Genomic DNA, 25,369 nt, shown 5'->3' with positions numbered 1-25,369 from the left:
GAGGCCATAAGCAAAGCTGATTTTTGTAAGCTCTGTGAGATGCACAGGGAGTCAGCAGCAGTGCTGGAAGATGTTATGAGATCTTTTTCCAGATACAGCTGTGAAGTGGACTGCCACTATCCCAGGTCTTTTTGCAGAGACTGGGCTAGCAACCTTCCTGCAAGAAGGGGACCAAAGGTAGAAAACTCTCAGTAACTGTAGACACATTAGGACAACAGGTCTCTAGGAGAATAAAATAAAGTACCTACCGGGATTTTGACTTTAAATAATTTGTGAGATGCACAGGGGGCTAGATGGGTTTTAAACAAAGATTGTAGGGACAAGCTCATTTCTCAGTCAAAGAGTATCCTGATCCTGTTCATGCTTCAGATGTGTGCCACATTTTTATACCAAGTGGAAAAAGAAACCCGACTTCTTGGACTTGACTTGATTTGCTTCCTGTGAAATGTGTTTCTAAGGATCAGTTTGAGGAGCTGAAAGAGATGCATGGGACATGAATGGAACATGGTGCAGTGAAGCTAACACACCGTAACATTTCCAGTACTCTGAATCGAGTATCTCTGCATGGCACAGTGTAGACCTGGCAGTTCATCCAAAGCCAGCTTACAACTCTTAGACTTGATATGCACTTGCATACCAGACTCAGCCATTCTGGCCTGGCTAAGCAGGACTTTGATTGTTGTTTCTTCACTGAACATTTTTTTCTCAGTCAAAAACTTCATGTCAGTTCAGCCCTGTTCCATTCAAGTTACAGTGTTGGGAGAGGGAAAGCTACCAATGTTTGCTTTCTGTACTGAGAACAATAATGTTGGAAGCACTAATGAAGAGAAGGAAGGATGTTTTCATAGAAAACATGTTGCCTACGTTCCATCTGAGAATGCGAAAAAACTGTGGTTGCCAGCTCTAAACTTGACAGGTTGCTGCCAAAACAGAAGCATTGCCAATAAAAGCAAGGAGAGATTTGCTAAGAATACAGGCAGAGCTGATTTTGCTCTTCGTGAGTGGAGAACAGTTGGGAAGTGATTAGTCCACAGTGCCACTTGAAACAACTTTATCGTATGTGCCATATGGACTTCAATACAAACTTCTCTATAGTTTAATACTTGCTAATAAAGAAATCAACAGAAGGAAGCTAAGTGAGAAAAGTTACATCTATGTCTATGTAGACTGAAAGAGAAAAAGCGAAAATGGAAATTGAGACGGGTTTTTTTTTCTGGCAGAGATGCACTGCTAAACCTACAAGCAAATAGTCAAGAGGTGAGAACCACAGATCTGCCCATGGGGAGGACAGGAAAACTAACAATCAGCCAGCATGGATGAAACACCTCCCAGGAAAGGAAATGCAACACTTGAGGTAAAATGCAACACCCCCTTCTTCAAAATGTGCTGTAACTTTAGTCATCTGACCAGAGTCCTGTGTTCTCCTCTGTCATTTTCTGGCTTATCATGACCACTTAAATTACATTACCAGTTACATTATATATGATCAGTTAAGTTATATTTCTAATACCAAAAGAAGGAACCACGCTCCATGATTCAGACAAGCATCTATATTTTCAGCTATTTTAAAGTCAATAAAGACTTGTCAATTGAATCAATTGAGCTCTGTGATCAGAGGCAGGTCAATCTTCTACAAAACACTTGAGGAAGTCAGTTCCTAGATTTTAGGTCTGGGGATTTAGTTTTTCTCTAAACCAGGAAAATCTGGGGCCAGATTAGGTAATCTAAGGTATTTTCATCAAACATGTCAGAACGTACCTTTTGCCACCCCATCCATCCATCCATCCATCCATCCATCCATCCATCCATCCATCCATCCATCCATCATTAATGCCTCAAAGCAAGGCTATTTTAAATACTCTCATAAATTGCTGATTTCTTTAGAGTGCCAGTTAGGATTATTTATGTTCCATTTCCAGTTATCTGTAAATAAAACGTAACAGCTGCAAAGAACGAAAGGAGGGGAAAGGCAGAAATGGAAGAGAGAATAGTCAAGAGAACTTTTTAGAGTCAATTAAAAGAAGTATCTCCTTAATTCATGCTATACCAAATCCATATGAGACTTTGGGATTTTTTAGATTGAAAAGTTTCTTGAAGCAATTTGAATTTTCATTTTGAAGTTTATCCCATTTCTCACATCAACTGAACATCTTCACGCTGTGCTCAGTACTTATAAGATCTATGCATTTACCTAATATCAGTCTCAGATTATCCAAGCAGCACCAGACAAGCCATTTCACCTCTGTGCCTCCATTCCTCCCCAAGGAGGAACCAGAGTATTCTTCTTGCCTACATGCTAGGACTTTCCAGAACCCGCACATTTCCTTATTTGATCACTGATCCAAAAGCTACTTAAGGTCAATGCAAAGATTTCAACTGATTTCCCTGAGCTTTACCTTAGTTTATAAACATACTCACTCTGTAGCCGTTGGACAATCACTGTAAAAATGCACTGTTGGTACTGCTGCATCATACGCTGTCTTCAGTGCCTTCTTTAGCTGGCGATAGTCCCACAGAAGACAGACTGAGTGAAAGCCAAGTGTCAAGCTCCAGATTTCACCCATTGTCTTCTAAAACAACTGAGTTGTAATGCAAATTGTTCTGCTTTGTTAGGGATGAAGTGCAGCAACTCAACAGAAGTGTTTATTCTCAGGGATATTTCTTGATAGACAAGCTGCATTGCACCCAGGCGGGGAGATTTAGCTTTTTGTTACATCCTAGACGGTGCAAGCCGAAAGGGAGCTTCCCTAGTGAGCAGAAGTATCCATATTTCCTAAGCAGGGAAGGCTATGACAGTTTAAAGCCAAACTCCTGTCAGACAACAGGAAACCTCCCGTTAGCTCAGAAGTGCCCAGATTTATCTAATAAATCGGCAGCACAGGCAGGGAACTGACCCAGAGCTCACATGAGTAAGAATAGCTCTGCAGATTGGCCCCGTGACTCTGCTCCTTCTTTTAGCATTGTCTAAACTCCTTGCATTCATTTACCCATGCTGATGAATGGCTGTCGGCTTTCGCCATTCATCAGTGCTGAAGCTGGGAAACGGCATGGAGGCGCTTCTGGCCTTTTTAGTCCCATTTGGTTTAACACTCATCTGCTGAGGTCTCTGTTTAGTGCTTAAGGCCCTGACAGGAACCTTTCTGTGGTGAAGATCCAGCACTAGTTAATCCTGGAAAGGAATCCCGCCAGACAGAGAAACCCTGCAATGCTTCCTCGGTGTCTCCCAGGCTATAAGGGTTTACCTCTTAACAAGATCGCCAAGATGAACAGATGTGCCCTGACCCGAAAATTCTCAGCGTTTTGATCAGTGTATTAACACACAACACTTGAATTGTCAAAATCATTTACACCTCCAAACACATTCCTTTTGCCAGGCGTTGGAAGAAGTGTGTTGAATGCTTAAACAAAGGCACTGACCTGTGTGTGAGACTCAGCAAGCTCTTTGGATCACTCACCCTGTAATATTGCTTGTCAAAGCAAGACAGAGGTAGGAGTTCCCAAGTCTGAATTGCCACTCTGGAGTCACACAATACACAACAGACATTTCTTTCTGGCCTAGAAGTGGTGTCATGTGCAGAGAATCCTCTGTAAGCTCATGCAAGTGCACTGTGTCAGGTGGATAAGCAGGGAAGGTCAATCATGCTGCTCCTCAAGGTGTTTCCCACGGCTGGGCAAGAGGGGCAGCATTTATGGTCAGATAAAGGTCAGAAATCAATAGGGTTTAGGGCACATTTCTGTGCTCTTTTAATAAGCAAGATCATCTTCAGATCCTTTTACAATAGTGTGTTGCATCATTCTTCATGGAGGGTGGAAGGACAGGGGTTGAAGATTTCAGTTTCTGTAGCCTGGGATATTGTGTAGAAGCTGCCAATGTCTTGTTTCTGTCTATCAAGTGATCTACCAAAGCCATCGGTTCATCTTGGAGAGGATCTAGGGAATAAGAAAGAAATGGGTAACAATAACTCATTATTAAACCTGGGTTGTTGACTCCTTCCACCAGTGAGTAGTTTAGATACCAGGGATCAAAGGCATTGCTTCCAGCAGGAGGCATTTGCACACACATCTGTTTGGCACTAATAAAATAGCTGCTAGACAAAGTGGAGACTCCAGCCTTTGAAACCTATCCATCTGTTGTTTGGGGCTGAGGGCTCACAGTTCCTTGGGCAGCATTTGGAGTGATTTTGAGGATCCAGCAAAAGACATCTTTTCTGATGTAGCAGACTGTGTCAAAGTGGGAAAGAAATATTGGAGGAACTGCTAAGTCAGTTTGCACATGTATTTTAATGCTATTTGTAAAAAGACACCTTCATCCCTAAGGACACCTCTTTTATAGCCGGAACCTTTCTGGTTCTTACCCAGTGAGCATGTGGCAATATAGAAGAGGATGACTGCCTGCAATCCTGTGAGGTCTACAGCAAGAATGAGACTACGTGGAAAGAAAGCAGCTTGCAGAAATGGTGCAGGGGTAGTCTGCTTCAAGTCTCAAAATTATGTGCCCTAGCCTGCAAGGAAGTGTTCCTGCTTTGATTTTTTTATCATCATTGGTTATGGGGCACATGGACACAGAAGTCAAAGCTATCCCTTTCTCATCTCACCATAATAAAAGGTTAAGTAGTGAGTGAGATACTCTTGTTGTAGGTAAACACACCCATACCCCCATGGTAAAGGGAAGCCTGCAATGCATTTGGTGAGTACAGTAACCCCAGTGCAATAAGAACTGAGAGAGCTGCTTTTAGGGAAGTTACAGTGTATTGGTGCTTAGACAAACATACCATGCCGAATAAACATAGGCAGAGGAAGAAACATCAACAACAGAACTCTCAGTGAGCCTCACTAAAGATCCTGCACGTGATCCTACCTGTGAACTGAGCGAACTCCAGCTTGCCCAAAGACACAAACCCAGAGAAAACTCGGGGAAAGAGTATCATGGGCTGCTGAACTGAACAAAAAGCAGCATCAAAACAATGGCTGATGTAGAAGAACATGTGTATTTTCCAGAGCTAACAGTTTTCATTAAGCAGGAAAGCCAAATAATAAATCATAATCCAGGACACATCCCACAGGAACAATTCAAGAGATTAGGTGGATAACATACAGGTCATGAGAAGCTGTGGAAGATGCTGGAGAAACAGCACCATTTCACTTTCCATTGGGATCTCTTCTGCAGAAAGAAAGCACAGCTGTATAATGGATGGTAAGGTACATGACACAGACTTCCAGTGCAAAGGATTTTTTGTAGTGTGACAGCAGAACCAGGGAGATTCACATATGCGAGGCACATCTCTGAAGGCTGCCATTCAGCTACCATTGTAACTCTGCTCTGAGATCAATGACCAATGTGATTTCTGCTGGACTGCTGACCCAGCTGCCATGCAGTACTAAGAAAAATGATAAGCAGGAAAATGAGCTGGGAGAAATACATCCATGTGCTGATTATGCATTGGCAAGTGGAAGGTAAATGCAATTCATAGTAGAAAATGCATTATTCTGTACAAGAAACAGCAACCTATTATGTGCCTGAAACAGCTAAATATCCTGATCTCAGGAAAGATTCAAAGAAAGCAACAGGTTTTAGAAGAGTCAAGAGCAGACCCACAACAGCAGGCAGAATTTCAGTATTGATGTGTGCAGTGTACTAGAGCAGGGTTAGCTGGGTGCCAACATCTCCCTGATGTGTGCAGTATACTAGAGCAGGGTTAGCTGGGTGCCAACATCTCCCTGAAGGTTATAGACATGATGACTTAATTGTCTCTCTAGATCTACCACAACAACATTGGGCCATTTCTCCTGAAAAGTTGGCTCCTTCCATTATCCTGGAAAGCTGGCTGCTTTTTATTGCTATGGAGTTGACCAAACAGGATGTGTCTGACAGTGCCAACACAATACCTGTCCAGGAGCAACATGATAAGGTCTGCTTTGCTAAGGAGGGCAGGCAGGAAGCTGAGGGTGACCTCAACATAGACAGAACAGCACTTTCACCCACGTGGTCTTACAGTTCTGGAGCAGGACAGAGTGATGACAGTCCACTGACTGTCCTAAACAAGAAGAAGTGAGGTCAGAGAGCTCAGCCAGAAGCTGTAGGAGATGGGGTCAGAGCTAGGGCAAAGCTGGTTACAACACTGTCTGGAAAACCAGCCAGTAAGGCAGGATAAGGCAGAGGTACAGCTCAGTCTAGATCTGGGCATCTGTGCCCTGAGCTTACCTTGGGTCTGTGGTAGACAGCCTAACAAAGGCTGTGTGAGATGCTGGTGTTCAGTTTATTGTATGGAATCATGGGGGAATGCCAGAGCATCCTAGTCATATGTGAGGATAAAGAGGTTATTGTAGATCTTATCCAGCTCTATACCAAAATACTTCAAGAAAGTGAAAGTCCTTCAACACTAAGATAAAGTTAGATAGTAATCCCTTTGTGCCATCTGTGAGACTAATGAAGCTGAGAGCTTTGCTGGCCTTGACTATAAAGCCAGAAAACAATGAAGAACATCTATAGATGTTTTCTGACATCATGAAGAGAAAAATACAGTGGCAAGAAGTTTCCTGGCTGTATGACAAAAATTAAGTATGCAGTCTGTTACAATTCATGTTCATACACAGCATTAAAATTATAATTTCTGCAAATGGCTGGACTCTTAGAAACTGAGATACATTAGGGATGTTATGAAAATCAAGAACCTTATGAGAAGATGCAAGAATCAGGCCTCACACTCGGTTTCAAGTGCAAATCTGGGTATATAATTAAATGAAACATACTTCATGTCATCAGTACAGACCTAAGTCTGCCTTCACTGTGGGCTATGGGAGACACACACTTTCCAGCCTGAGGCTGCCACCATGATGCACATGTACCATCACAGTGACACTGCATGGACAGCGTGGGGCAGATAAGACCTCTGGTCCTCACAGTGCCACACACCACAAGGGTCCCTGGTAATTATGATCAGAGAAATCAGAGGCTGGTGATAGTCATGGAACAGGGTGAAAGGAGTGCACCACTTTGCAAAACCTTTCCGTTTTTACTCATTTCCCAAAACAGGAAACACCATCAAAGGCAATGCAAGAGAAGCAGCAGACAGCACACTCAAAGAGACAAGAGCCATGAGCCATGTCCAGAAATGGGTGCACTTGTAAGTAGCCTCTGCCATCAGCTTGCTTGATGGGGAGTTAGGAAGAAAAAGCTGTGGGAGCAGCAAGAAGGATCAGTTAAATGGATGCAGCAAGAGGAAGGAAAACATCCATCTGAGAACAAGAACAATGCAAACAATGAGGAGAGGGATCCAAAGTCTGGCAGATTTGAAAGGCAGCAATAAATGTTCTTCTAGATGGGTCTGTGTGTTGATAACTGCAGGGTTTGGCAAGGCAGCAAACATTCAAACAAAACAGACCAACAAAAGCAGCTAAAAAGCAAGAAACAGCAAGTTGTGTGGGCTATGGAGCTGTGTGTGCAGGCTTGGAGCAGGCTGGGCTTTGGAGAATGCACTAGGAAGTCTGTCCAGCCACATGCAGACACAATGACCACTGTTGCTGCAATGCCTCTAAAACAGCTGGTGTTGGTGAAGCACAGGTTTAGTCTTAGAAACATTGCATTCTTCTTTGCTGTGGGTCCCACTAAGCAGTGCATGAAGCCATATCTAAAGCTACAGTCCAAGCTGAACACTATGCCAGTGCCCCAGAGACATTTAAGGCTCTTTTCCTGCCTTATACTCTATCAGCTCCAGAAGAGAGCATGTGTCTTGAAGAACCCCAGGTCCAAACCATACCAGGATCCCATATTTTCCAATTGTTTTGATGTTTAGGCTGCTGAGGGTGAGCAAAGTGTGCGATAAGACACACTGGAACATCTGACATGAAGCCCGTCTCCAATTCTTTCAAAACAAATAGCATGCAAAAAAGGAGCAGGTTTTAACCAGCCTTGGTTTGCAGCCAACATGGGCACATGGTTAGCTTTAGCAGGACTGGACAGCATATGGCACAGCGACCTGGCTTGTTGTGAATAATGGAGTATAATAAAACCTGTCAAACTGCTATTGGCAGCTAGGGTGAGGAAAAGTCTCAGTGCACAGACAGTTTGAGAAAACCTACTTGTCACTGCCATGCAAAATATTTTATGGCAGTAAATATACATCATAAAGCGCCTCTCAGCCCTGCATGTTTTATCCTCAGTCCCTGAAGTTCTACAGGAGTCCAGCACAACTGTGGGGGTAGCAAAGTGGGGAATGCTAACAGCTGGGAGGAACAAAAAGCAGGTGCACGAGAAGGTGAAGAAGATAAAGAGCCAAGGTCCAAAAGCAAGAACAGCAGGAGGAGTTAGAAGGGTAGTAGTAAGACAGAGGAGTGTTATGGCCACCAGCAGGTGTGTTGGCTAGGAAACATGAGGGGAGTGCCTCTTGGCCCGGGTGGCAGAGGAGAAAACGGTGTGTACTCAAGGCAGGCAAAGGGAGGAGGAGGCAGGATCCTGTTGGAGAGGGCAGCACTGGCTGACTCTAGGTTGGAGGAGGACTTTGTGGCTGATGGGAGGGCTGCATTTTGTGTGCTAAAGCTTGAAGGCAAGGAATCGACAGGGGAATTTCTTTGTTGTTCCATCCACACAGCCAGCAGGGAAATGTGGGATGGGGAAAATGCAGCTCTTTACCTATAAAAGTTCAGCCAGTGCCCGGCCCCCACAGCATCTCTGCAGAGCTTGTGGGGCCATGAACTAGGCTTGCAAGGGCAAATCCAGCTGACATGCAAGGACTCCAAGCCCCAGTTCCATCCCTGGCCTTGGAGGACTGAACAGAATTCTGCCAGAGCTGAACGCAGGTTAGAATTAACCTCGAATTTTCGTGTCTTGAGTCATCAGCCTGAGCTTAATTTTAGGCTGCATCTCTGGAGAAAAGTAAGTATTGCAAGGCTTAAGGGCAGCTCAGCCTGGGCTTCTTTGTGCCCTGCAGTGCTGTTCTTCCTCTGGCCTTGGATTTGTCTGGTTTCTGGAATTGTCCTGCTCTGCAAGAGCATAACGGGGAAGTAGAAGCACTGCTTAGTCATGATATCCTGCCATTTCAAGCATCAGTGTTGGTTTTGTTTTTGTTTTTTTTTTAAAGAAAACACTGAAAGTACTTCCCTTGTAGACTTAACTGCCTTAAATATTGCTACTGCTGCTTGGGGTGCCTTGTTTGTAGTATCAATGGCCTGCCTTAGCTGCACTAAATGCACTTACGTGGGAGCAATAGCAACAATCTGGAATTCAGAAAGTCTACAAACAGGCAGGCCTGTTTTAATTAGTTGAGTACAGAGACTAATTAATATGCAAATGAGGAGCTTACCAATATTAATCATCTGTTTTACTAGGCTGCTTTACTAAAGAGTTTCTAACGAATTTGCAGATGAAGTTTCCATGACACTGAAAATCAGCTAGACACCTACCTGAGAAATAGTCTCTCACAATAAAGGGGAAAGAGAGAAGGGGAGAGTGATGCTTTGGTTTTTTGGAAGGAAACCATCAATGACTGAAACTAATTTTGTCTTTGGCAAGTGTCACATAGGCTGACTGAGTCAACTACTTCCAAACCCTAATTGAAAGCATTTCAGTAAGCGAGACACCAAAAGGCACTTGGACAGTAGCAGCACACACATGTCCATGTGTGCATATTTCCTTCTGAGAATTGACTCAAAAATTGCATGATTTTCTAGAAAATTGCATGGGTGACTAAAAAATCACTGTCTATCTTTGACATCTCTCAATAGCTGTCAACTCTGTGGAGCATAACCCCCAGGTAAGATCATACTGGGTTGTACCTTCTGTGTATTTTCTTATCTCTGCTCCTGTTACCAACGCCTTAGAACACGGTAACCGAAATCCTGCCCCTGAGCTACACCACTCTTTCCTCTGTTAGCTTTACATTTTGCACTTCACTGAGCTTCTGGGTGGGTTTGGTGGAGCTTCTTGTCAAATTCGCTCTCTGATTTTCATACTTTAGTTCAATGCAATTGCATATGGGTTCCCCTCACTGCCCCAGGGAATGCAGAAATCAAATAAAGAATGTTTTCATCTCTAACAAATCTGTCAAAGCATTTCTGAACCTCCCGGTTTTCTTTTCATATACCTTTACCCCTGTGTTTCCTCTATTGAAAGCAGAACCTAAATTCTTGGTGATATGTGCCCCTTTAAGTGGCTGAAAATGTGAGAATGAGATTTGCAAATCTCTTCTTGAGTTACAGGTGAGACCAAAAATCTGCCAGCAAGTTACTTCAAAAAAATTAAAGACAGCCCTAAAAATGAATCCAAATCCACTGGCTGATCTTCAGGGCCAGTGAATGGAGCTTGGCGGGTGGTTTGGATTAAAGAGGTTCCTGAGGTTGCAGAGCTGGAAAATGGAAATAGCTCAGCAGCACCTGCCTTCACTCCTGAGATAGCCTTCTACCTCCCAGCTGAAAATGTGGAAGATACACATTTCATTTATTTGGAAACAAGACTTGGGCTGAGGCTGCCCTTGCACTCCATTCACCTGCACTGAAATCAAAGCCAGGGATATGTTTCCTTCCTGAGCTGGGGATACTAAGATGAGAAGAATAGCTGAGCCCCATCCTGACTCCCAGCACCTCCTGAAAATTCCTGCTGCTGCCAATTGGTAACCAGTTTTCCTGTAGCTGTCTGAAACATGGAAAATTGCTTTAATTTCAGATTTTGCATTTAATGTGGGAGCATTGCTCATTCGTCATCCTAGCACCAACTCTTTTTATCACTCCTTCCTTGATGCTTTTAGCACATAACCTCAGGAGCTCCTGACGCAGTGCAGTAGGTGCCAGGAGAGCCCCACAAATGGAGAGTCCATGGAGGTGTTGGCAGGACCTTGTGGGGGACAGGACAGGGGCAAAGGACAAATGATGGTCTATGAGTCTATTTCTGAGGAATTTTGTTGTGTTCGGGAGTAAAGAAGGGAAGTGAAGAGGGGGAAGTGAGGAGTGGGAGATGTCATGTTAGTGTGGGAGAGTCTACAGGCTTTAAATCCACCTCAGAATTAGGATTTAATACCAACAACCCCACCATTGTTTCAGCTTGAGCTCCAGTTGTCCTACTCATTGTCCTAACAACCCCAAATCTGGCTTTCATGGAAAGAACTGTGCACACCATGGAAAGAGGTATGCTTGTGAAACAAGGACAGTTCCCTGAATGGTTCCGATCCTTTTAAGGGGCTGGGGTATTAGCCAGGTGCATAACCCCATCATGGACCCCATCCCCACGCTCCCACACAGCTCCCACATGCTTGAAGGTCTGAGCTTTGTTCCTTCAGGTGTTTGTGGCATATCCCATCTCATCTCCCTTGATGTGCTCCCTAATTCTCCCTGCTTTCTGCCCTCCAGAACTGGAAACACCAATCCTGGCACTCACAAGTCCTGAGCCTCAGCAGGGGATGGAACAAACATAGACACACAGGGATGGCAACCTTCCTGTGTTGGTTCAGGGTCCTCTTATCCATGCATGGTGCCTTTTCAGGCACTTCAGCTTCAGTACTGAGGTGATAGAAGTGTTTCCTTCTACAGAACTTCTGAATGGCTTGGACTCATCTTTCCTAGAGAAATCCACCTTTGAGTGGCCATGAGAAACAGGCAGACTGCAGCCTCCAGAACAAACATTTTAGAAAGTTATGAGTGACTGAAGATTAGTGAACAGAACAAACTGTTTCACTGACTTTAGCTGTAGCTGTCATTACCACAACACCCACATCAGCAGGTGGAAAGGAGGTGAGTGCAGGAGCTGGAGAGGTGTGATAAATACAGCTAAGTAGTTGAAAAAGCAAGAGCTATCATTCTGCTGATACAAGCGATTTAAAGTAGCCTCAGAATTTAGGATCTGTGAAATGAGCTCTTTCCATGTTTAAGGCTAATAGTACTATTCTCATGGGGGGGAAAAGACCCCATTGATTGGAGAGAATTCTAACAGGAAATGTTTTTTCTCAGTAGTAGCAATGCAAATAAGAACAGAGTAGTGGAGTTTGGTAATGGAAGGATTAAATCATGTAGAAACTGACTGAGAAAAAAGCAGAAAGCATGACTTTTTTTTCCTTTTTCCATGGAAAAGTAAGCGGAATGAATGAGATTAAAAACCTAGGTAGGATGTTTCAGGCCATTTTATACAAGAAACTTCAATTGTGCCATTGGCCAAACTTCTGAGGTCATTTTTTGCTGGGGAGTTTTTAGGAAAATTTACAGGTTTTAGTACGATGTCATTATTTTTACGGCATATTAAAAGTTTCAGGGGAAAATGAGCAGTCTTCCTGTTCTTTCAAGGGAGCCTAAGGACAAGAGAAAAGACAGAAAGAAAAAAACAAATTTGGATAAACAGAAGCAGTGGAGTGTCTCATGTCTGATACAGAATCCCATAAAAAGACCACTGAAATGGTCTTTCCAAGCCCTGATGCCCTATCAGGGTATAATCCCTTCAAAGTAGTGTAAACCTCAGTGATTATTAATATAATTTTGGTTGTTTATATGAACCTTGAGGGGGAAAGGAAGCTTCTGCCATTTTAATTCCTTTGTTAATGTCTTTATGAATGCAATTAGCACTTCATTCACGCTTCTTTGTTTCTGGATCCCATTACGATATGGCTTATGCCAACTTCTCTCTCCCAGGAGAGGTGAGGCATCATGCAGCACTCCACTCAGCTGCGTGGCTGAGCACTGACAAACTCAATTTGCTGGAGGAGAGCATGAGATGACACGGTGCAGTCGCTGCTGCTGTGATATGGACAAATGGCCTCTTTTGTTCCAAGCAAGACGTCACCTGTCCTGAGGAAGTGCATCTGTGCATAGGTAAGTGAAAGAAAAACAAGGTTGATTTACCTGACAAGAAATAAGCCTACTGCAGCTGGTTATAAAATGGAAGTATCTGATTATTTAATCCCTTTTTTACAATTGCACCATGCCTATTCAAGTACCTGTTCAGTTGTTTTAAATTTCTTAAGATGATGCTAAAGTCATCCCTTTTATAATACCATCAGCCTCTACAGTCCTAAACCAGGGATGGATTTGACCCCTCAGTTTTTTTCCTGATTGCTCCAAAGGGCTTTGATGTGAGGTCAATTCCCCAAGCTGCAGGGCAGCTGAGGTTGCGCAGCTGGACTTGTAGAATCATTTGAAGCAATCATGAGTTGGAAGGATCCCACAAGGATCCCACTGAGTCTAACTTAAGAAAGCTGGACCTTTACATTACCAGAAGCTTGGGTTCATCTGGGGCTGATCCTGTCCTTGGTGTTCATCAGGGGAAGTTAAGAGGAAGCCCAGTGAGATGAATGGGCTTGTAGTGGTGTAAAGTTGAAGCCAGAAGGAGATGAAGCCTGTCATTCTGTGAGTGCAGCTCTCCAGTGCTACATGGGCATTTACAGATGCAGGGACTGTGAGCATCAGGGGCTTGGGCAGCCCCTCTGGGCAGTGAGGAGCCTGTGTGTTTCTAAATATCCCACCAGGTACCAATTCACACCTAAATGCTCTTGGAAATGCTGTCCAGGACTTCTCTGAGGCGAGGAGCCAGCCCTGATTCGGGAGTGTGTTAACTGAGCGCAGCCAAGGAAATCCAGAGAGATTTGAGCCTGTGGGAGCCCAGCAATGCTCCCAGCTGCAGGCTGATGAAATTTTTGCCACCTCCATCAGTGAGAGGATTGAGCTAGGTGCAGTTTACCCACAGGATTGATTCTTTAAAATTACTACAATATCCCATGAAGGGTAAAGAGTGTCTCTTCCCAAACGGGGATGAGGGCAGCTTATGAAGACATAAGCTGTTCCTCCTACCAAAAAATTTCTGGTGAGGCAGATGGGGAAATGCTGGTTTACAGACAGTGTTGTAGACTCTTTCTCTCTCTTTTTATGTTGATCCCATGCACTCTTTACCATACCCAGTGCAACGTGGCATACAAAGCACATCAGCAGACACTGAAGTCCCAGCAGACACTCCCTGTGGGCTCCAGGTCCCCTTTTACACCACCCCCACATCCCCAAGCAACCTACTGCCAGGTAAAGGGGATTGTTGTTTCCATCACAAGACAGAAGGGAGGGAAAAACTGTGAGCTGAAAGCCCAAGGAAAAGAGACAGGAATTCTTTATCGCTTATTAAATGTGCAATTCAAAACCTGGTGAATAGGGAGATGAAAAGCTCCTGCTGAGAAATGGAGAGAGAAATTGCATTTTGGCCTTGGGGAAACCTGTGCCTATAATATTAAAGATGTGCAAATAAATAAATAAAGGCAATAGCTCGATTTACGTGTCTAATATCCTTGCATGCCATGATCAATGTCGATATTTTACTTTTTTATGAGGTTCTCCAAAAATCTATGGTGCTTTCCTTTATTAATTGTTATCCTCATTGCAAAGGTCTCCAGCAACTAGGTCTTAGCTGTCAACTCCATTAAATTCTATTATAATGTGGCATGATTGAATGCTCCAGTGGGATTGGCCAGCCAGTGTGTATTAATATATTATGGAGCATGCAGAGGCAGGCACCAACACCTTGCTGCATTCACAAAGATGCTGTTGTGTTTACATTTTTTTCCCCTCTCTGTGCACGTCTGCTGTTTCAGTGGAAACTGGCTTTACCATAAATTATCCCTTGCAAAAAGAACAATGTAAACTGTGAGGGAGCTTTCCCTGGGACATGGAAGCCAGCGGTCTTCCCTCAAGTGATGAGATTCTCATTCTCTGCCTAGGATGTATTTGTATGACTTTAATTAGTTTGTGTTTGTACAGTATGAAAATCTAGGAGACCCATGTTATTTAACATCAGGGAATATTGAAGAGCAGAGGATTTCCCACCCTGCTGGTTATAAGCAGAGATGTTATGCTGCTGGGAGGGAGCAGAATCAGAATTCAAATAGGCGTGATCATGGATTTTTTTTTAAACAAAGGAGTTTGGCAGATCACACATAAGCACAGTTTAAGACCTGTGCCTTTTGGGGGTGGTGCATACACACACTGGATAGGATGTCACCGGCAATGACACCCCTTAGACAACTTAATACCATCCTCAGTGCCTATCTGCAGCCTGAACTGAGCGACCCAACTTGGGCACCTTGTGCTTCTACCAGGAAGGCAAAAAAGCAAAGCAAGACCACAGGCTCCAACTAAAAGTCTGTTTAATTCAGAACTGGGAAAGATAAAAGTAAAAGCATATCCAGCTCTCAAATCTTTGTTTGTCCAGAAGTGCTCTGATCAGGTGCATTTCATATTTAGCAGCATTAAGTCAACACTTCTGGATCTCTGGAGAACTCTGATGGGTCACCAGCCTCTCAGCCCATCACAGCCATGCTCATTGCTGCTATTCTCTCCCTTTGGCTGTGTTTACATTTGCCATTTCCAAAGCCCTGTGTTCTACCATGAGCAGGAACATGGCCAGGCAGCAGCTGCCCCAGCACTGCAATGGGTGAGCTTTGATGAGCACTAATGCCTTGGCTGCAGCCAGACAACAGAAGATGTAACCTGATTGCCTTTTGGGGGCCATGCTGAGGTCAAATCAAGCACAGATTTGTGTTGGACCAGGCAGAATATGTATATAACGAGCCAGACAGGGTGTACCTGGGTGGTTCACTATAGGCAAACTTTGTGAAATTCTTGTTATTGAGGAGTATCTGCCACAATGGGATTGTTTGAAATGCAGCAGTATCCTTCTCCTCCCCTAATTCATGCAGGTTCATATTCTGCACTGCGTGGTTTTAGTTCCCGTGCTCCTGACACACTAATTGCCATGGACCAAGATGTTGCCATGCCTGATTCAATCTGCTTTTAAATACAAGAAACTCACCTAATTCCACAATTCATCCTTAGGATCACTCTTCACTTGCTTCCAAACGAAAAATAATATACAGGTTGACTGATCTTTTACAAGTGCTGAAGATGGTCTAGTGTTAGGGGCTGAGGCCAGGGAGAAAAAGATACTGCTCATACTAATAGACTGTAATTCTTTTCCCAGAATACCTGGGAAATTGCCTTTTGTCAATTCAAGAGACTAACCAATTCCAGTTTAGAAAAATAAAAATAATCATTATGGTTACAACAGTGACTGGGGGGGATAAAAAAAAGGTAAAACATCAAACCTTTCAGAGAAGCAGAAGGGGAAAGGGAAGCTTCTCCCAAAGATGTGCTTCACTTTTGTGCCTGTTCCATGCAGAAAGAAAAACAAGTCTGCTTTGTTCCTCCTCGAGCCAAGTCAAAGGGTGATGATGTAAAACAGAAGCTCAGGCTACGTTTTCCTGGATCTGAGGAAGATGTAAATGTGTAAAGTGTGATGGAAGAGCTTTGATTTTTATTCTCTCTTTTTCTTTTTTTTTTTCCTCTTTTTTTTCCCCTTTCTTTTTTAAATTTTTTTTAATATTTCTCTCAGGAATGGTCTGACAGCCCCAGGCTGGAGTATGTGTCTCTCCCAACTACTCTGTCACCCAGGTAACCATGGAGACCATGACGATCGATTAGATGCCATCTGATCTCAACCTCATAAAAAAAGCCCCACGTGCACCCGCGCGCGCGCATAGGCGCACGCACTCACACAAAAAACAACCCAGGCAGCAGATGGCAACCAGGCCACTAGACCTGTCTCCAGAGAGAGAGAGCTGGGGAGAGGGACTGAGAGACACAGGCAGAGGGAGATCATGAGGGAACAGGGTAAAAAAAACAAAGACAGAAAAAGTGGGGAGGAGGGAGACAAAGAAGTGAAGAGATCAGGGGAAAGAAAGGAAAGAAGGAGAGGTGAGAAGAGGGTCCGCAGCTGCTGTGATTTCTGGGGGACTGCCTTGGGTGGAGCAGCAATTATTTACACTGCCTGCAAGTCTGTCTTGTTCTGAGGGTGGAGATTGAGGCTGAGAGAGATCAAGGAATAGAAGTGTAAAAATATCAGGTCAAATCCAAGGGAAAGCCCACGGAAGTGCAGTAAATGCGCCTTTGTGCACTTCTGCCCCTGTGACAGCTGACCCCTCCTTGCTGTCAGTCAGGCCAAACGAGGTCTCTCTGTAAGGATGTAAGAAGGGCTCTAAACAGAAATCAGAGCTTCTCACCTCTCCCCAGGCCAGAGTGGGTACAATCTGAGAAGTGCAGCACCAGCTCCATGCCACCAAGAGGATTGCAGCTACCCTGTGGACATCCTCTGGGGATGTGAGATGGAGCCAGAGGAGCTGCCTCACCTGCAGCTTACCTCTGAGGACCTGCACATCGTCTGGACATTCTCACTAGCCTGGAGGTGACTGACAGAAGCAAAACTGCTGAAATTCTTCACAGCAGGAACTCCTATGTCTGTACAATGCTTATAAAAACTGGGTCTCTCCAAGACCCTTGTGGAAATGCCAAATAACCAAAGAAATCACAAAGAGGTCTTGGAATTGTAGGACAAAGGATTGGATTAAGATCCCAACAGTGTCTCAAAAAATATTGGTGTTTGTACCATCACTTTGGTAGGGAGACAGGTTAGAGCCTCTCTGAAATCTTGTAGCAAGGGTGTCCATTATTTCTGCTGCTGTCAGTTGTAGAAGAAATAGAAATTTCTTTCCAGTATGAACAGATTTGAAAATGAATAGGCCCAGCGTGGAGGTGCAAGGTGCAGAATCTCAGCTGGGGAGAAGGCCAGACCTATGTATATGACTTGCATGGGCCTCTTTGGAAGCTGGGGGTGGGATTTATGTTATCAGTGCTGAGCATCTCCAGCATCTCTAGTCTGAACTAGTCTTACTGGGGAGAAACAGATCCTTCTGGTGAGTATTTCACATTCCTCTACCACAAACATCTAAAATAGGCAAGATGTGTCACATCATCATCGTGTCTTCTCCAGTGAGCATAAAGGGAGCCGGGAGGAACTATCTCAGATGAAGTGGGGACACCAGAAATTAGTGGAGATAAAACCCACTCCAGGCATGTCAGTGGCACCAAGACTCCTGCTAAATAGCTCATCTTTATCCCTTCCATTGTTCTTCTACAGACACAAATGAATTCACATCTCAGCAAATGGGAGTTGGTCCCTAGAGAGCCCTTCCCAGGACGCTTGTCAAGAATGGTGAGTATGATACCTTCATTGTGAGGACATTGTCAGGCGAGGAAAATGGCTCATGTTCAGAACATGGAGATTCAGGCGACCTTGAAAATTGCTCTCAGGAACAGCGAACAACTTGAAAATTTGGTAACTGCCAGCACCTGAAGTTAACCATAGTAAACCATATGTAGTTTAAATACCAAAATGACAATCATCCTTTCCTAAATATGGTACCTGTCTGATGTCAGGGGAGGCGGGTGAGGGCAGGGGACTGATGATTGTCTGAAGTGGGGCTTACTTGAGACCAGCTCTCAAGAAGGTGTTAATCTGCCTCTACTTTAAGAAGTGGGTAGAGAGGACCTGATCTGTATTCATGATGCATAAAGATTAGTCATGTGCACGATCTCTCTTTCCTGGAGTTTTGTGGAACATTCAAAACAGGATATTGACCCCACTGATATCTAACATTACTTCATAGATTGACCTTTACTCTTGTTGACACAACAATCCAAACTTCAGCAAAGAAAAATAGCCATGAGCATTATCAAATTCAGAGAATAGTTCTGCAAATCCTGAAGATGGCCTGCAGCCCAAATCCTTATTTTCAGAAATGTCAGATTTCCTGGTTTCTTCTCTGAATAAGTCCTTTTAAAAGAAAGGTTTATTTACCTGTCCTCAAGGAAGCATAGAAAGGAAGCAAATCAGAAAGCCAAGAAGATGCTGAACTACACCTCTGCAAGTATTTTTTTCTAGATGCCTTCAAGGAAGAAGAAGGCACAAAGTCATCTTCTATTCTCAGCCACTGTCCTAGGTTGACTATATGATGCTTTTATCCCCAATCGTCTCATTCCGTTTATGCTGAATAGTAAGTTTTGCACCTTTAAGACTTGCTCCAAGGATTGAGGGGGGGAGAGGAGGCACGCAGTTTGTTTTCAGACGCTGAACTCACTCCTACACATTCCTGCTTCTGGACTGTGTGTTTTCTGCGGATGAACAGACGGCGGGACAGGGCTCTTTTTTTCCTTGCTTTTTAGTTAGTTTAGCTAGCTGAGGCAAAGAAGTTCCCTGGACTGCGCTTTTTTTCCCTTTTTTCCCCTTTCTCTGGACCTGTTCACACCTGCTCTGGACTGAACAACCATAAGAGCACCAGCAGCTCGCCTCGGTGGGCCGGGCCGGGCCTGGGCCACGGCATTTCCAGCGCCGGAGGGACTGATAAGGGACTGAGTGAGCTGAACTGGAATCTGGGGAGGGGACTTTCTGGGTGTGTCATCTCCTTTGGAGCAGCAAGGGGTTTTATTGTTTAATATTAAGTTTTCTTGTTTAATAAATAGTTTTTTTCCACTTTTCTCCAAGGAAGTATTTTCTCCTGGACCGGTTGGGGGAGGGGTGGTAGAATCCGATTTCCTAGGGGGGCCCTTTGGGGGTTCTCTCCCAAATTTGCCCTGAACCAGGACAGCCACCCCTGTAAAAAGTCACACGGAATATTTCTGCAACAATAAAATTGCTTTGATTTGCAATGAAGAAACTGAAAAGGCAACATAACAAGTAATCTCATGGCAGTCTGATCAGGTCTAATGTAATCCCCCTGACCACACTGGTTATTCCTCTGAACCTTTGTCATCACCAGGAGTGTCCTGCATCTCTCTGAGTGTAAGGCAGTGACACTGAATTAGTGTCACTAGCTGAGGGACAAAATTGCTCTAAGAAGGCTGAGTCCAGCTATCATGTGTGGGATTGTTGAAATGAACAGAATCTGGATCACGCATGTAGAAAGAGCTGAGTTCCAGGACTGTCGGAGCAGTGTCATGTCTAAAGGCAAGTGTTGTTTCAGATAAAATTTGTTCTGTTTACTCAATTAAAAGCAGAATGTTCTATGACTTTATAGGACCAGAATGACAACCCCCCTAAACATCAGTGTCTCTGTCTACTTTTCAGTCTTCCTGTTCTCCTGTGAGAGTTTCAATAGTGTTTGGTGTTTAAACAAGTTTGGTACTCATGGCCAGCTCCCATGACATTTTTTTTCTGGGATAACAACTCCAAAACCTATGACAGAATTGATGGTTCTGGTTCTGTTAAGAGTCCACCTGGAGCTCATATCAAACGTCCTAGCTCTCCACTACCTTTCCCATATTTTGTCAACTGATGTAGTTTAAGAGAAGTACCATGGCTTTACTGACATTGATCAGGAGGTGCTTAAGGGCTCCTCACCAGCAGCAAGGACAGATGTAAAACGTAAATGGGAAGCCTAGCATCAGGTTGGGTATAAGCTGGCAGAGCGCAGCATGTTCAAACATTTGCTAATTACCAATGCATCTATCTCCCAGCAGAACTGGGTATTTGTTATCCTCAGGGCTGGAGGGCACCATTATTACTGCAGTGTTTTCTCACTGAGCTATCACACCGAGAGGTGGCAACATGTGACACAGCATTTTTAAGCAAATGATCCTGAATCTCACTTGATTCATGAACAAATATGAAAACCGGTTCAATTCCACCTCAGAGATTTTGCAAGAGGAATAGGAACTGGGCAGTGGGCTCAATTTGGTCTGTTGGGTTGGCAGGGTTTTGCTTGATAGTTTCTCCTGCCTGCCAAAATATTACTGAGGTGCCCTGTTTGGAGCAAATCACCAGAGCATTACCCAGGGAATTTTCTGAAATACACGGTAATGGAAATCAATATCCCATAATGACATGACACAGGAGTACAAGAAAACTGGCATGTTGGGTGTCTGAGAGAAATTCTGAGTAGCTGATTTCTCTGTTTTGGCTAAATTGATGTGGATTACGTGATCATATCCATAGGAACAGAGCACAGAACATCTTGGTTTGGGTGACTATAGTTAAGTTCCCAAAAATGAAGACACACACTGAAACAAATAGGGCCTTATCTTTAGAGCTCCTGTACATCCATAAATTCTCTAGTCTTAGCTGCTGTGGGATATAAATGACACTTTTATTTAGATGTTAAGATCTGAGATTAATTTTATTCACTCAGGTATAAAAATATGAGCCACTGTGCTTGGATAGGTAATTAACAGTGCTTGTGAGGATTCTTCTTGAAATGACATCTATTATGTCTCTCATCAAACAGAGCTCTCTGTTCTTGCTCTTTAGATAATATTTTCCCATTTGGTTAAACTGGGAAAGGTAGCAGATTTCTCTCACCAGAAAGTACTTTATCTCACCAGAAAGTACTTTCCTACAGCCTGTTATCACCTGCTCTCATTTCCAAGAGTCCCATTAGCCAGCCTGTAAGCCGTAAGGCTACTCCTCCCTTCAGTGGAGGTAATATACCTTCCACTTTTATTTAATTTTTCTTTTTTTCTTTTTTTTTTCCATTTCAGCCAAACTCAATGTTTTGCTATAAATTTGCATCCTGATCTTGCAGCTCATTTTCTTTCTGCACACTTAGCCCACCTGCCTCAAGAGACTGTGGCCCACTCCAGCCTCTCCTATGCCAAGAACCACTGGCATATTCAAATTTCTCAGAGCTTTTCTAAGTCTTATTTAACCAACAGGGCAAGAAAAGTATTATTGCTTCATTTTCTGGCTCTCAAACTCAAAAGCATTGCCTCACTAAGGAGTACAAGCACTAAGGAGTGCCTTGCCTCACTAAGGAGTACATTGCCTCACTAAGGAGTACAAGCCTTTTTGCCTAGTGAACTAATTGTAAATGCCTGATTTGCACAGACACAAGAGCAAACTGCAAAGAGAAACTGATGAACAATAGAAATAATCCTAAATTTGGGAAGAACAGTTTTATTTTGAGGGAAGAGCAGCTCTTGGCAGCAACCAGTGGAGAGCAGAGACAGTGATTATTCACAAGGGCAAGGAAAGTATTGTGGGACTGCATTAAGGAGCAAAACAAGAAGGCCTACAGGACATAGCAGAAGGAAAATGTGATCTGGACCTGGAAAGACAGAGACTGCCAGCGAGCCTGTGGCCGCTCCCACAGGCCTGAATCATGATGTGTGAAAGAGTGGTGAGCACAGTCCGATGGCAGTGAGGGACTCTGCTGGCCGGTACAGCTTGGTGGCACAGTGTCACTCATGAGAAGTGTAAGAATCCATCAGCTTCCCAGGAAGACCACTCCTGCTAGTGCTTCCTGAAAGAAAATAGTCACATGGAATGGAATGGAATGGGATGGAATGGAATGGAATGGAATGGAATGGAATGGAATGGAATGGAATGGAATGCTTCTAAATGTCTGAGAGATGCCACAGGTTGATGTAGCTCAAATAGTGGCAAATCAGACAAGCTGTAGAACATGCATATCCTCTGTGGGTCTGACACAGGGTGAGATGCTGGAGAAGGTCTCCTGAAGCACCTTTGGAGCATATGAGAGCTGCTGGTAGATGGAAAAGCCTTCCATGGGACACAGAAATCCTGTGGCTAGAGTATTTAAAACCAGGCAAAACAGTAAGAGAGGTATGATGCTTGATAAGCATATGATGGGAGAAGAAGGGAGCAGATGGGACCTCATAAATCTTTTCCATCTCTAGTTTCATAAGCCCATTTCCTATTTTGTTTTACCCTATGTCTGCATGTCATATTCATAAGGAACTCAGCAGAAGGGTGACCCCACCAATATTTGCAAGATGTCACACCTATGTCTGGCATAAAAAACAATGCTACCAGTGCTAGTAATAGTGTGCTCTGGAGGCTCTGAAGACACCCAAGCTCTGGGCCAGAAGTAGTGGGACTTGGTAAAGCCATTATTAGTGAGAGTCTTAAGCCCAGATTGTCATTCTGAAAGGTGGAAGGCAACAAATGTTCGAGCCTGAGTTTTGCTTCTGGGCCTGGGTGGTTTTGTGCCTTTGCTAATGAAGCTATTTAGACTTCTTTAGGTTTCTGTACTTGCTCAGCCACCCTCTTTTTACTACAGAAGACCTTAGACTAACGCGCAGGAGAGCCACTCACTCTCAGCTGCTCAGGATGAGGTAAATTTACCAATTTCAAGCAATAGGTTTGTCTGCCTATCAACTAGCCACAACCATTGAGATCAGCCTTGAAATTTGTCTTTAGAAACTAGCTTTTCAATACCACAAGTCCTAAGTTTTGTTTCCTTCTCAAGTCGAAAATCATGCAGAATTCCTAAGTGTGAATAATTTACATTAGGGGATGGTGTGGCAACCACTTAGATTAACACACTCACATAAGTTCACCACCCTCAAGGATGCTCAAAGCTCAGCATGACCTGATCATACTGCTAAGAATATTTTTTCTTTTTTCATTTTTCCTTTTTTTTTAGTAATTTCTCCTTCCCCTTTTCCTACTCCTTTCTTCTTTCCTTCCTTTTCATATCTTTTCTTGCCATTTACCTCCTTGCAGCACGGTCTCCTCTCCTTAGTAGAAAGTCTTGTACAGAACAGGATTCAGACAAGATGACCTGGAGTGTGCAGTCAGGCACTATTTTGGACAGCGCTTAGCCCAACAACTCTCTTCCTCATGAAGCTTTTTGTCAAGGCTTGCTCTGGATTTGATTCCCCCAGCCTTCAGGACTGCATCCTGCCAGTTTGATATAGTGCAATGCCAATTATTTCAGCTGTGACATGTGAGGATAAAGTTGTGGGGGAGGAGGCTAAATAAGTCCCTGAGAAATCACAGTGGCCAGATCTTCAGGAGCTCTGAAGAAACTAATTCCCTTCAAAATCAATACTGCAATGCCATTGAGAAATCAAAGCAATGTACTTGAGTGAGAGCAGAGCTGAATATACCCATGAACAAGTGTCCTGATCACACACACCACGGTGTCCGATCCCTTCTCCCTTGCAATATTGCAAGTCACAATGAAATTAATTGCAGTCCACAGGGCGGTGCAATCATAAAGCATGAGTAAATCAGTGGAGAATCAGGGCTGATAAAAATACACTCCCAGTGATCAAAGCATTCTTTGCCACACCATTCTTTTCTTCATCCATTTTTTGTCTTCTCCTCTTCATGCTTAACTTCACTTTTCAGGCTTCCTAGCACTATGATTATTATTATCTCTATTATTATTATCATTGTTGCTTTGTGGGCTGAGAGTTGCAGATCTCAAAAATAAAGCAGATGTCAGCAGCTCTGAAGAATCCTATTCTATTACACAGCAGAACAAATGAGTATGTCAAGGAAGGGCTTTCCAATCTAACAAGAAAACAGCACAAACAGACACTAAATAAATAAATAAATAAACCCTGCGGGGACAGGCAGACTAGTTCTGATTAGATATTATGCTAACATGATGCCTACTTTCTACACTAACAGTGTTTTAATACATTTAAATGATACTGGGGAAATAAGTCATGAAATAGGAGAAGAAGTCTTCATGTCAGAAATGATTAAAATTATCCAAGGGGGCCAGACTGCCTCTCTCATGGAAATATGGCTCATGGTGTGGGATTATGAATGTAGCCCAAACAGTATTTACATAGTGTGCCTGACTCCATCTCATTACCTTTGCCAATGATTGCTTTTCCTGGCTGCTGGAAGAGCAGTCCAGCTGGTGAGGGGGAGCCCAGCACCAGTGTCTGCACCATGGCAAAGTCTCAGTCTCTGCTGAGGCTCTGGGATGCCTCTGGGTTTTATAGGGATATGTCACAGGGAAATGCCTGAGCAGCCATAAGAGGGACTGGAGCCACCTGCCACACGGGTGACCCTGCTCTGTGCTTACAGCAGGTGCAGGCCCACCTCCTGCTTTCCTGCAAATGGACCGTGAGCCAGGCTGAGTTTTTGGGAAGGCATACTTCCAGAGCCAGGCTACATTCCTTAAAGTCGTCTCCCTCCAAACTTTCTGAGCAGGGACAAAACCAAGCCTTGCTTGACTCAATCTGTAGTCTCTAATTCTTCTCTAGTCCCCAGCTACCTGCCCATGCTCCCACATTTCACAAAAAGGGAGATCTCTTGAGGGATTTGCATAAAGAGCCTGAATAAACTTGTCAAGCTCCATGCAGCAATGTTAATTTTGCTTGTGAAACTGCAGCCTTGGAAGACCCTCCATCTCCCGAGTCTTTGCAGCCCTAGTAAATGGCCATTTATTAGCTGCAGTCCATAATTTGCTTCCTTCTGTGACCCATCTTGTAATTTTCCTTGAGATGACAAGCTCTGAATGAACAGCGTACTCATTTTCCAGCTATAGCATATAAAATATGGATATGGTCATGAAGTCTTGAATCCATCAAAAAAAGCAAAGACTTTTTCTTTTAGGACCTAAGGCTCTAAGGACCCAGGGCTGAGCTGGAGCCTCCATACCCCGCAAGCTGCAGTCTGCTCAGGCACAGAGCAGTGATACTGATCTCAATTACCAGTAACTTGATTCACTCTAGTGCTCCGACAGATGAGCTTTGATGAGCCCCACAGTAGCAGTTTAAGAACCTCCTGGTGACCCTCCTCCCATTACTCCCTTTGCAGAATTGG

The 25,369-nt window shown here is 43.8% G+C and overlaps 1 protein-coding gene across 10 annotated transcripts in view; it reads left to right on the top strand.

Moving 5' to 3' along the window:
* The window catches only part of NHLH2 (nescient helix-loop-helix 2), a 50,413-nt gene that overhangs the window by 10,775 nt on the left and 14,269 nt on the right, over nucleotides 1-25,369 (top strand). For 3 of the 10 annotated variants that reach the window (XR_009485270.1, XR_009485271.1, XM_059838069.1), the window contains exons 2-8: nucleotides 1,221-1,354; nucleotides 7,034-7,124; nucleotides 9,721-9,749; nucleotides 11,471-11,718; nucleotides 12,607-12,786; nucleotides 16,343-16,401; nucleotides 17,924-17,998. The gene's annotated coding sequence lies outside the window, so the exon portion shown is untranslated. Of the gene's footprint in view, nucleotides 1-1,220; nucleotides 1,355-7,033; nucleotides 7,125-9,720; nucleotides 9,750-11,031; nucleotides 11,116-11,470; nucleotides 11,719-12,606; nucleotides 12,787-16,342; nucleotides 16,402-17,019; nucleotides 17,192-17,923; nucleotides 17,999-25,369 lie in introns of all 10 variants that reach the window. The other 7 variants (XR_009485272.1, XM_059838066.1, XM_059838068.1 and 4 more) reach the window with 7 other exon arrangements.

This window comes from Haemorhous mexicanus, chromosome 2 (assembly GCF_027477595.1).
Source record: "Haemorhous mexicanus isolate bHaeMex1 chromosome 2, bHaeMex1.pri, whole genome shotgun sequence".
NCBI classification, from domain to species: Eukaryota; Metazoa; Chordata; class Aves; order Passeriformes; family Fringillidae; genus Haemorhous; species Haemorhous mexicanus.
Note: the sequence above shows the minus strand (reverse complement) of the source record. Positions and strands in the feature narration are given on the sequence as shown.